Source organism: Chanodichthys erythropterus, chromosome 4 (assembly GCF_024489055.1).
Source record: "Chanodichthys erythropterus isolate Z2021 chromosome 4, ASM2448905v1, whole genome shotgun sequence".
Lineage (NCBI taxonomy): Eukaryota > Metazoa > Chordata > Actinopteri > Cypriniformes > Xenocyprididae > Chanodichthys > Chanodichthys erythropterus.
In genome coordinates this window covers 13,116,716-13,130,765 of record NC_090224.1, presented here as the reverse complement: position 1 = coordinate 13,130,765, position 14,050 = coordinate 13,116,716, and positions in this window count along the sequence as shown.

The following is a 14,050-nucleotide window of genomic DNA, read 5'->3' as shown; positions in this document are numbered from 1 at the left end:
TTTAGTGATATTTGTAAATTGTCTTTCTAAATGTTTCGTTAGCATGTTGCTAATGTACTGTTAAATGTGGTTAAAGTTACCATCGTTTCTTACTTTATTCACGGAGACAAGAGCCGTCGCTATTTTCATTTTTAAACATGTGCAGCAGTCTGTATAATTCATAAACACAACTTCATTCTTTATAAATCTCTCCAACAGTGTAGCATTAGCCGTTAGCCACAGAGCATAGCCTCAAACTCATACAGAATCAAACGTAAACATCAAAATAAATACTTTACTCACATAATTCGAAGCATGCATACAGCATGCATGACGAACATCTTGTAAAGATGCATTTGAGGGTTATATTAGCTGTGTGAACTTTGTAAATGCACTGTAATATAGTAGAGAGCTCGTATGGCAGGGAGCTCTCTGCCAAAAACAGTGTATAGTTAATGATGCCCCAAAATAGGCGGTTAAAAAAATTAATTTAAAAAAAATCTATGGGGTATTTTGAGCTGAAACTTCACAGACACATTCAGGAGACACCTTAGACTTATATTACATCTTGTGAAAAAGCATTCTTGGGCACCTTTAAAGTGGTTCTTGATTATGATTTTCACTTTTTTCTCTCTATCAGCGATAGATTCTCAGACTCCGGTTTGAACAATGTAAGGTTGAACACTGTTACTGACAATCGTCATTTTGGCTGCGTGAGATTCTCCAGCTTTGTTGTTGTTGAGCAATCAAAGCGTGAGCTGTTAAAGCTCCGCCCTCTTTTGGAAAGCGGCCGGGAGCAGCAGCTCATTTGCATTTAAAGGGACACACCCAAATATGGGCAAATTTGACAAGCTATAATAAATGATCTCTGGGGTATTTTGAGCTGAAACTTCACAGACACATTCTGGGGACACCAGAGACTTATATTACATCTTGTGAAAAGGGGCATAATAGATCCCCTTTAAATCATTTTTGTGTTTCCTTTACCTTTGCACGTTTCCTGTTAGACATACACTCAGCCAGTCATTATCACAAAATACAGGATGATACAAGACATGCTGATCATACTGCAAAGTGTGTTGTGAAAACACTAGAGAGAAAGAAAGCTGTGAAGATGATGGTTTGGACCAGGGGAATTAAAATCCCTCTCTTATCTCTGCTTTGAAGGCTGGGTTGTTTGTTCAAGCTCAGATGAGTTTTCTGTGCTGGGTTTTGGTGTGGACATGGGGGTGAACTGCAGATCCCCAGTAGCCACTAACATACTTACAGCTATTTCAGGAACTCAGGCTGTCTGCAGCAGACAATTTGTTATTAGATTTGTTTATGAGTACAACATCCCTGAATCTGTGTGGTTATTATGAGGACAGAGGTCTAACTCAAGAGCATCTCACATTAAGCACATTTTCTCTGAGGAGAGAGTGCTTCCTCAATAAACCTTGGATGAGAAAATAATTGACAGTACAAAAACATACTGTAACAAAACAAATATAAAATCTGAGTTCAAGGAGCAGTGTCTCTTTTGCCTCCCTTGAGCTCATTGTGTTCCTATAAGCAATTTAAAAATGTCTAAAATGCATTAAACTTGATTATATTTTAACGTGGCTTAATGTTATTAAATAGTATATAAATATAAACATACAAACATTGGTTGCGTGGATTTAGAACAGACCAAAACATAGACTGACGTACATATATATGTTCTATTCTTCTGCAGAATATTTCCCAATGAGTCAGTGCTTTAAAGCATCAGCAGAGGTAAATGTTCTTGAATACTAAATAGGTGCTAGTAGAGAAGGGCATGGAGAATTTGAATGTGCATCAGTGCATGAGAAGGTGATGTTCGCTTGCCAGCACCTTGTCTGTTCCCCTCTGCTGGCCAGTCTTCAGCCCTTAGTTCTGGGCAAGCTGACAGAGATTTATTTGGACTGGGGGATGCCAGTTTTTGGGCCAGGATACCACCTCATATGAATATTAAAAACTAGAGAAATCCCCACTGCCACATTCCCAGTGAGGTCCAAAAGACTACTAGTGAAAATGCCCTTATTATTGCAGCTTAATATTTTTGTGGAAACCATGGTAATTTTTCTTCAGAATTCTTTGATAAATAGAAAGAATATGTTTACAAATAGAAATATTTTGTATATATACTCTCTAGGCTATTCTGGGCCATATTTTGCTTTCACATGCTTGTTTGTAGCATGACAGAAGGCACAAAAATCTTTTATAATCCATGCACAGGTGTGAGCGGGAGCGAGTATGGCAGCCAAGAGATCAGACTGGCAGATTCATAGAGGGGCACAACCAAAACACAACATCTTATGCCACCCTTTAGTGAAAATTGAATCCATCAGAACACACTAAGCTGTTACAGTAAATCCAATCAATACACATCTCCAGTTTAGGATGAATTAAAGGATGCATGCTGTTTCCTACAGTAAAGGACATCGGTACAGTCTGCTTAAGTGGTTTCCTCCCACATGCTGTGGAGGTATGAGCGATATGACCGAGGCAGTCAAAGGACGAGGCTGAAGGTTAAGACACAGTAAAGCAGCAGCACGAATTGACCATAATTAACAGACTCACGGAGATTCAGGCATTTGCGTTGTCCTCCACCAGATTCACTGAGGCATATCCATGAGCCAGAGCCAAGAGCCCAAGATTAATGCAAACAGCCACCCTCGTTATAGGGGAGCGCGTCTGTTAACACTGCTAATTGTTATTAATAGCTGTGGAATGTGTTGAGATCGAATTGAAGGCCTCATGAGAACATTTCATCATTTTACTTCTCATGCCAGAGGAATTTTTCTATGAACCGATCATTTTTAATTTGGAAATGTATATGTCATTAACAGGTCCAGACGGAATCTGTGCTGTCTTTTCAGAGCTGATTTTGGTGAAAAAGTCTGTGGAATTCTATGGAATGCATTTAAACATGGTAAAATCTCGTAAATGGAGCAGAAATACTAAATAAAAAAAAAAATGTAATACATGAAATATTTCATTTATTAAACAAACACCAAAGTCTGTGGAGCTCCCTGTGGGCCTAATCATATACATTTCTAACTGGCTTATTTTTGTAGATATAGATATTTGTTTTTCTGACTGAAACAAGTGCTCTGACCTGTCTGCTATTTTAATATGCACATCCTCATGAGTCCTTAGTTTTTTGCTTCAGGTCACTGAATCACCTCATGCACCCGCATGCATTTAATAAAGTCAGATGACCGACTCTGCCCTTTCTCAACCCACTGGAATTACCCATCAAACTCATTCACTCTTAAATTAGGTGATACTGTTTATTATATAGTAAATCAGAGCCAAAACTCTTTGCAAACAATGTAGGCTATATAATTTTACTACAATAATGGCTCATTTCCACTGAGCGGTAAGGTTCAGTACAGTTCAGTACGGTACGCAATTTTTGCAGTTTCCATTGTCAAAAGTTGTAAATGGTACCCTAATTCTGAACCGTACCGTACCACTTTTTTGGGACCCTTCCGTTGGGGTACCAAGCACAATAGTACCAACCGGTATCTAAATGAGCTATATTTGACCCATGCTGGCAAAATGAGTCACAATAAGCAAATTTTCAAAAATGAGTTATTTTCACAATCTCTATTAAAAAAGCTTAAAAATGATGTATGATTTGTTGGAATCCGCTACACCTGTTTAGAGTCTATAGAGTCACCAAAGTCAATTTTGAGAAAAATCGAGTTAAAGTTTTTGGCTCCAAAACAAAATCACCTAGCAACCATACCTTAAAATCTCAATAACATCTAATTTGGCACGCACCTTGTCAAAACCAAATATCTATAGTAAAATATGTATAATTCAACTTTTTTTTTTCAATATTTGGAAGTACTGTACAGTTTATATGCTATGATGTGTACAGTATTTTGGGATCGCTTCGGACCTATAGCCAGTCAGCACGAGTAAGATCAATTTGTTTACATCAGCATGAGTTTGAAAATCACATTTCATTGGTTCAGACTCATACCATCAAAAATTCGCAATGAATATTTGCAAAGTTGGAATGCTGTGTTTTAAAATGATACCAAACTTGGACTAATGTGGAAGATGCTGAGGGGAAGCGGTGAAGTGAGCAGATAAAAATGTCATTTTTTATAGACAAAGGAAAGGTACACCTCTCAGAAAACATACAAATAAAGATACTTTTAGACGTTTAATTGCTATTTGAAGCATTTGGATTGCTACATGAGGGCTTAATTAAAACATTTTTGTGAAAACCTCAAATTCGACCAAACTGGACATTTTAGACTTGTTTTGCCTGTAGCAGTGTAGCTCGAAATTAGCCTGTACGCATTCCAGCTCATTTTGCCAGCACAGGTCACATATGCATATATTTCATATTGTTAAATGTACATATTTGTATATCTTCTTTACCAAACTATCCAGCCAAAGGACATTTACACAGAGTACAGATTGTTTGTCAGAGAGAGTTGTTTTAGGTTCTGTCAGATTTGCAGATATAGCTATAGGAAGTGCCATTGTATTGTGCTAAATGGGTTAGATTGTAGAGAGTTTAGGTTTGGCATCTTTTTTTTTTTAGCTGGTGGGAGAAAATAAATGTTCTGTGCAAACAATAGAGAGGCCAACAGTAAGCTTTCCACCTGATGGTGTTGTTATCGCCTTTCTGCATCCCTACTGGCGTGTTCTGAAATGGATTTTAGGTTCAGACACTGAGAGCTGAGGAATCATTGTAGAGGACAACATCCTCTGATGTCTGCTCAGAACTCTCATTTTTTATTTTACCCAGTGGACCAATTTATGCATCATATACAGGCATCAGTGTTGTTATCTAACTAGGAAGGATCAAAGTTTGCTCTCTTTTGCAAGGATCAGCTTTTATTTTCTTGCATTCCTCTTAAATGGTGCTCATCTGCCTTTAACAACCCCAAGCTATGATTCACAGATGGCAGTAGTTGAAGGGTTTTGACAGTCAGCACTGTTAGTTGATATGACAATATAGCCAATAATAAGGCAAGAAAAAACCCTATTCTTATAGTACACTTAAAAAGAGTAAAAGTTTCACTTAAGAGTGAGGTTTCCATGCCAGTTGACAGCAGAATGTTTTTAAGTTTCAATAAGAAAGAAAAAAACAATAAATCTGTGTATAGTTTTGAGGACAAGTGAATAAAAAAATGTGTAACTTGCATTTTAGTCACAATATTACCAGTTTCTTTCGTCTGTTTTTGCTGCCACCAACAAAAAAAAAAAAATAGTTGTTTCGTGATTTTGAATGAATCGGTTAATTCAATGACTTACTCATAAAAAATGAGGCTGCGTCCAAAATCTCACACTCTCTCTCGAGTAGGTAAATATTTTGAATAACTTCACAACCACTAAAAAAGTATGTATGTTGTGTGTAGTATGAATGTACATCCACTATGTTGTCATTATCACATGACTTACCAGCATCAGTTGAGTCGATTCACTGCCATTCACAAATCCTCTCCTGTGGCCTCAGGGGATAGTAAAGTGTCCTTTGTAGGCACACTTCAGAATCTCGCCAGAAGTAGTAGGTCATCAAATTCAAACATACTTCTTTTGTCACATACTGTTCTGTCGCTTATATAGAAGGGAAGTATGTGATGTCAGATGCAGCCAGCCACTTGTTCTGTTTCTGAATGAATCAGCATTTTTGAATTAATAAAGAGTCACTTTTCGCCTATGTAAGATTCACAAAAAATCCACACCACTGCACAGAGTGACAGTCTGGAGTGTGCAAAAAAACAGTGTATCTTATATACACTGTCAACAAAGTAAACGTTTTCCTTGATAATATTTTAAACACTTGCTTCTGTACAGTGACAATATAAAAGCCTAATATTTCTCTAACACTATAAATGACTTTTTATACATAAATATATAGCTGGTCCTAATCTTAGAATAGAAAAACAAAAAGTATTTTGCTGAAGCTAAGGTGCCACAAAGAACTATGTAGCTTGGAAAGAGCATAAAAAAACAGATTATGAAAGTTTACAGATGTTATTACTTGCTATTGAACAATAGATAATAAGATTTACTGGATACTTTATTCAACTTTTTAAGGATTATTTTGTACATAAGAGAACGTATTAGTAAGTCAAGAACAAAATCTTTGTAAACAGCTGCCAGATTTAAAAAAACACCAGCACCTTGGCGACTGTTCTTCTCTTGGGTAACTATTAGGTTTAATGATTCCTTGCCAGAACACTGGCTAGATGTGCCAGCAATCACAGATTGTACAAAGTTTTGAAAAAATGCGAACATAAGCCAAACTACACCAATCTGTGTGCGTTTGTTTGTGCGGCCAGGAAGCAAGGTGAAAAAGCCATCCAATCCTAGAAAAACAAGGCAAGTAAAATCCATGCTCAGCTGGCCTCATAGGTAATCTGTGCTGACAGGCTGGGCATCTGAGAAACCCGGCAAGCTGACAGGTTGCCCATCCAGCACTGTGTGGGGGACAACCACACTTGTCAAAGCACATAATGTGCAAAGCTCTTTGCTTGAGGGCAAGGATATTTTCTGAGTGGAACACATGGAACTCTTAAGAGCAAAGATAAGGCGTTTCTTCATGAGACCGATTATTTTTTATAAACCAAAAATACTCCTTTACTTGAGATTTTCATGTCCCTTTGAGGCCGGAGCCAAAATTCATCACTTATCTTGCGCCACAGCATACTAACCGGGGTCAGAGATGAGTGTCGAAAGGGTGCCAGAAAGCTCTTAGAGTGCCAGGACCTGCAGACATCTGATGACGTTCATTTCGCGGCTATAAGTGGCAAAGTGTTAGATCGTTGGCAAACGGAGCCGCATCCTTTACAAACTGTAATTACAGAGCATGTGGCAGTGATTTGGACGGATAGCAGGTGGAGCAGGAGGACAGCCTGTCACCGATCTGTCAGCCAGTCACTGCCACACAGGGCTTGGCAGCGGAAAACGCAGATAATAGTCGACTCATGAGCGGGAGGCAACGTTCGCCGAAGAAGAGACATCTGAGAGATGGGGTCACGCGTCAGTCTGAGGTAGATGTTTTTCAGAGTCACTCCAGGGTGTGGATTCTAATGAGGAGATGTGAGAAATGCTTTGTGGGTAATTGAGTGAAATAACCACATATGGATCATGAACCGCACGACTGATGAAATTAATATGATTATGGAGTGAAAAAATGCCTCTCTTAGTGGTATTAAAGCATATGAGCGCTGCATGCATGCATAAGAAAGCAACTCTAAACGTTTTAAAATAGTCTGTTTTATTTCATATACAAATTTCTTAAATGATATTTGGATGAGTGAACACGTCCACAGTAAGGATATAGAAAATGTTTGGTCATCATGTAACTACATAAGGCATACAAAAGCAGGCTACATGACTGCAGCAGAGTATAGTTCTGCTGGGGGACTGGTATTATTATCCCCTACACAGCAATTAAAATGATGTAGTATGTCTACTGCTATTTCCAGTACTCTGCATTATATATGGTGCTCAACTGAAGCATCATGTAGTCTTGAGGGGTTTATGCTCATATGCATCATGTGGTTACTCCGGACAGTTAGCCTGACTGATTCAACAACATTGTTAGTTTAAAATCTGTAAAAAAAAAGTCAGAAATGTATGTATGTGTGTGTGGGGGGGGTCAACAGATAGATAGATAGATAGATAGATAGATAGATAGATAGATAGATAGATAGATAGATAGAATCAGTATTGCTGACCGTGTTGTAGAACAGTAATACAGTTAATCTAATAATGATAATACAAAATGAGAAAGTGAAATTTGTAGATCATGAGCTGTGGTTTTAATTTCTTCCCTAGAATGAAAATCTATGATAGTTTGATACACTGTAATATATTGGAAGACTTGTACTGGGTATATAAATATGACTTGTTTTTCCACCACAACCAGTAACTGTATCTATTGTGCAAACTCATAACAACTTTGTGCAAAATTGTGGAAAAGTGGCTTTTGTTTTCTATAATAAAGCCTCGATATTAGCATTTTTAAATATAAAGTCCAAAAACATCTCAACCAACTGACACCAACACATAAAAGCATTACACAAAGTTCTCTATGTACACGAGTAATGCAATGGATACGTATTTCATATTAAAAATGCTTATGTTAGGAGTGCACAAATACACATAAAATATATCACAAAAGCTTCTCACACATTTAATCGAACTCAGTGGCCTAGTCTGTGACTGGTAAAAATGAAACATTCGCTGATCAAGTTAGTCATTATTTTCTTTCATTTGTTTTAATCCGACATGAATTTTAAGCTACATAGTGAGTGTAAAGGTTGGCAGGTTTTGCTTCTCAAAGTGGTAAAGGACAAGTTGTGCTATGCCTGAGACAATCTTTGCAAACGTTACTGTGAGCTTGTGAAAAGCGCGTCACACCAGGTCCATGAGACATCTTGGGCGTTGAGTCAGATCTGTAAACAACACAAGGTTCTTCTGATACTCTGGGAAGATGGGGTCAAATCTTCTCTGTAGGTTCAGACACTGCAGTGTGTTGAACTAGTGTCTAGTGGTGCTCTTCTTTCATTCAAATGTAGTTTAGAGCTTTCTGAAAACTGGACTTGACTTCAGTGTTGAGAACTCTGTTATGAGGTCACCAAGGAGTAGATCATACTGGAAGACAAAACAAACAGGCATTACTGACATTGTGTGCAGAAAGTTATACTAAAATCATAAACTAGTAAAATTTGATAATAAAAGATTAGACTTTATGAGATAGATAGACAGGCAATAGATAAAAGGATGGGTGGATGCAGACAGACAATAGACAGACATGGATGGATGGATGGATGGATGGATGGATGGAAGGAAGGAGACAGACAGATGAGAGATAGACAGACAGGCGGATGGATGGATGGATGGATGAAAGGACGGACGAAGGCAGACAGACGAGAGATAGATAGACAGACAGGCGGATGGGTGGATGGTTGGATGGATGGATGGAAGGAAGGAAGGAAGGACGGAGATAGACCGACGAGAGATAGATAGACAGGCGGATGGGTGGATGGATGGATGGAAGGACAGAGACAGACAGACGAGAGATGGACAGACAGGCGGATGGATGGATGGATGAAAGGACAGATGGAGGCAGACAGACGAGAGATAGATAGACAGACAGGCAGATGGGTGGATGGATGGAAGGAAGGAAGGACGGAGATAGACAGATGAGAGATGGACAGACAGACAGGCAGAAAGGTGGATGGATGGATGGATGGATGGATGGAAGGACGGAGACAGACAGACGAGAGATGGACAGACAGGCGGATGGATGGATGGATGAAAGGACAGATGGAGGCAGACAGACGAGAGATAGATAGACAGACAGGCAGATGGGTGGATGGATGGAAGGAAGGAAGGACGGAGATAGACAGACGAGAGATGGACAGACAGACAGGCGGATAGGTGGATGGGTGGATGGATGGATGGATGGATGGAAGGACGGAGACAGACAGAGGAAAGATAGATAGATAGACAGGTGGATGGGTGGATGGATGGAAAGAGACAGACAGACAAGAGATAGATAGACAGACAGGCGGATGGGTAGATGGATGGATATACGGAGACAGACAGACAATAGATAGACAGACAGACGGATGGATGGATGTATAGAGACAGACGATATATAGACAGACAGACAGACAGACAGACAGACAGACGGATGGATGGATGAACGGACGAGACCGACAGACGATAAATAGACAGGTAGATGAATGGATGGATTGATGGATGGATAGACAGAGACAGACAGACGACAGATAGACAGACAGGCGGATGAATGGATGGATTGAAGGATGGATAGACGGAGACAGACAGACGATAGACAGACGGATGGATGAATAGACAAAGACAGTCAGATGATAGATAGACAGTCAGACAGGTGGATGAATGGATGGATGGATGGATGGATGGATAGAGAGATAACTCCAGAAAAGCTAATTAACTCCATTCCAAACATCACTCCCAGCTTCCATCCTATGCATCTGGTGAGAAACAGGGACATCTCCCTTTATGCACGTTACTTTTCGATTCTGTGAAATGAGCTTGTGCCCATGGGTTCAATCATTCTGTCAGGCAACAGCTTTAATTAGTTCATTTCTTCCTAGCTAACAACAAACACAAAGACACATTTTGTCCCCAAATTATCCAGCTGAAACTGCAACATTCATCCTCAGCTGGTGGAAATATAAGGCGAAAGGCTTCAAAGCAGCTGACGCTATGGAAAATGACAGCTTCACCAGCTTGAGGATCACTCCGGGCAGGTCATGATATGGATTGTATTTATTTAGAATGCACTGCCATATGTTGATGTTCGTTGAATTTCTGTGCTGACTTCACACTAGGGGCCATTGATGTCATGCCAGAATGCTGTCCACAGGCATTAATACATAATAAGGGGTTGCCCTGATAAAAACTGCATAAGCAGTTCTTGGCTCGCTGTGTCTTATTATCTTCAGTGTATGGGGGTTGGAAAAGTAGTGGCGTTGGTTCCTTTTATATTACTAATCTTTTTATGCTCTCTGAAATTTTCACTGCTTATGCATCATATATTTAACCTAATCAGAAAATGTTTTTTGAAGGTTGAGTGCCATTATATTCAGTGCACATAGCTCAAAGCTGGTCTCAAACATAAAGATGTTTTAAATGTAGAACTGCTATATTATTAAAGACCGTGGCTTTTTGCGTCCCGAGAACACGTTTTTAGTGTTGAAAGTGGAAGATCAATGAAAAATGTATTTCAGCTATGATCATAGATATGATCTTGATGGAGCCTGAGGCGAACAATGTTCCTCATGCCTTTGCAATCTTTGTGAAGCTGAAACACTTGAGAACTAGTGTGACGTTTGCCCAGATCTCTCTCTTTCACTTCCATCAAAGTGGCATGCTCCTTTCTTGAGTCATTAGGTTCTGGATGGTGTTTAGAAAAAGGGAACGTCAAACCAACTATTGTAATTGGATGGGTGATGGCCTGGTGCGCTGATATTGGATTTTCAATTGATTTGTAAGATTGATTCGTAAGAGGGAGCAGAACATTGCGGTTATTACGAAGGGTTAGAGTACAAACAAAGTTTGAAGTTCAAGCCACAGGGGTTAAACTAGGCAGTGCAAACAAAAACAGCAATTATCAAATCAGGCATTACATAAGTCAGTCCAATTAAGAAGTTTAGATTTGTTGCTTTTAAGTCGCTGTGCAGACAAACCCCCTGGTTTCACAGAGTAGGTGCAAGTGTAGTCCTAGACGAAAATGTATGTTTGAGCTGTTTTAACTGAAAGCAACTTGCACTGACATATTTTAAAATATGTCAGTGCTATTGTTTTGTGTGCACACTAGTAATGTTTTTTTTCTAAAACACATTTATAAAAGCTACTTAAATGTCCTAATTGGTCATAACACTGGAGAAAAGTCATTTGCAACTTCCGGTTCACGCAGACTTTAAGCCAGGATTAGGCCTTAGTTGGCTGACCTTATTGCATATGCATTTGTAATGCTGTGTTCACACCAAACGCGAATAGAGCGTCTGGTGCGAATGATTTCAAGTCAATGTACAGACGCGTTTACGCGCGTCTGGAGGTCTCGCGGCGCGAATGAGTATGAGGTGTCGTTTCTCTATTTATATGAGGTGTCGTTTCTCTATTTACGATGCTAACTAAGCAATCGTGTCGATCGTCGCGTACCTTGCCGTGAGCAGAAGCCGTGACCAAAACCGTGTGAGAAGCTACGTGAGAAGCTACGTGACGTCTGCGCCGTGACGTCTGAAGTAAGTTTTGCCAGTTGTTATTTTGTAAATTGTCTGAAGTTCTGTAAATTAGTGTTTTTGCTTTGTTTTGAGCAAAAAGAAAACACATTTAACGCACCTCAAAATCGCTGAATATTTCTCCATTCCTAATTTTGTTTAAATATGTTGACGAAAACATGACCTAACGTACACTATTAGCCAATCAACTGACATTAAAAGATGTGCTATTGCTTAACTTGAAAATGCCTGGGCTTAATGTCCTACAGTGACAACCAGAGACAACTAATCAACACATTTCTCCTGTCATAAACACTACTGCTAAGATAATGACAGCATTATCCAAGTAAAACATATTGTTACAGAGTTTTGTCCCCCATAGAAATCCTTTATAAAACAAAACAAATCAAACAAAAAAAAAAAAAAAAAATGCATGATGCATTAAAGACAGTTAAATTAAAAGACCAAATTCGAAATTAAAAGATTAATTCACAGTGCAAGCTATGGCCTATTATCAAACACTTTAATCATGTATTTTAATAGAAATTATAATATTGTAAGCTATATACCGGAAAAAAGAAATGCACATGCAGAACAAACTGTCATAGGCTATTAGTTAAGACAGCATATAAAAATAATTATTCTTGGGATAAGCATTTCTCATATGTCAATGTACAGTAAAACTATATTGTCAGAACATGGTTAAAGAAATTTAATGGTTATAGTTCAAAAGTATAAGTATGGAAACAGATAAGCTTAAAAATAAGGAAAATAAGCTTAAAATATTCCTTATCCTGTGGCTCCCTCTATTGGACAACATTTTCAGGCGAACCTCTTTCAGATGAAATGCTGATCGTTAAGAAATTGATTAGCTTCCCGAGCATCAATAACTGTATTTGGCTTCGATGAGTCTGAGACTCCCGGCCTGAGATTGTGTCCCAGACGGCAATAAATAGTTCGTGAATTTGTAAATATTCATGGCTTAAACAGCTGGAAAATTGACTGTACTGCAGTTGTGGATGTTTTTCCCAGGCAGGGTTATTATAGTTAACTAAGAAAAAATAAAACTAGCTATTAAACATTTATGCTAATCGAAATAAACCTGAATATAAGAAAAAAAATATATATTAGTTAAAAAAAAAACTTAAACTAAACGAAAACTAAATGTTGCCTTTGTCATTTCGTTTCCTCCCCTGACTTTCAACCGACGAGATCATTATCTTTTCATTAACCGACAAGGTAAAATTAGAATTAAACGAAATTACAATGAATACGTGTCTGTGACCCATTAATAAAATCCCAGGGGTTTAATTAGTTTTAGCCTACATGAACAAATAGCAGAATAAACAACAGAACACGAGGATTCATCATCATCATCGGGCAGCAGCACTTCTGAATGGAGAAATCCTATAAAAGGAATAAATAACCTCTGCGCGAAGTTTATTTCACCTAAATAATAAACATATTAACAAAATGAAAGGAACAAACTGCGACAAGTAAGTTATTTGAGTTTCGGTTCATTTTTGAGAAGTCCACAGAAAGGAAATTCTTTTTGCTTTCTTTATTTTACAGGCATTTTTTTTCTTGTGAAATAACAGGCCTATTTAACCCTTCACAGATTCGAAATGTTACATAAATGTGACCATAAATGTCTGAGTATTTTATTTTTTTTCCCGCTTTTATAAGAAAATGTAAGTGATTGCGTCGGCGCCTCACGCACACACATTATTTATTTTTTTATGACTGAGCACTGTTCTTAATTCACTTACCCAGCGACATCACCTAAAATATAACTAAAGCTTAAATATAATAATTCAATTTATTGCATTAGACAAATCGAATGCAAGCACATGAACAAATAAATAAGTCTAGGCCTACTAATAATAATTAATGCAACACATCTCAAACGAGCGTGTATAACCATGAAATATATTTGTTTATTTCGTTGTGCTAACCTTAATGTTTTTTATGCCATTGCAGCACTTTTACATTATTTTTCTACGTAAACATGCTCTTAAAAAACAAAAAAACAAAAACCTGTTTGACCATTGAGTTCGTCTCTGCTGTTTTATTTGTTTAGCTGCTTCAAGCAAAGCGCGCACTTGCAGTGTTACCATGGCCACTTATATGCATTTTTGGGCTTGTTATTATTATTATTATTATTATTAGCCTATTATTATTATTATTATTATTATTATTATTATTTTCCATATTAAGAGGTGAAAGCCTTAGTTCAGCTGGAATAGCGGTGTGTTCTTTAAACGGAGAAAAGTCAACAAATGCGGTGCTTGCGCAACAGAGGTGGCCGGAGGAAT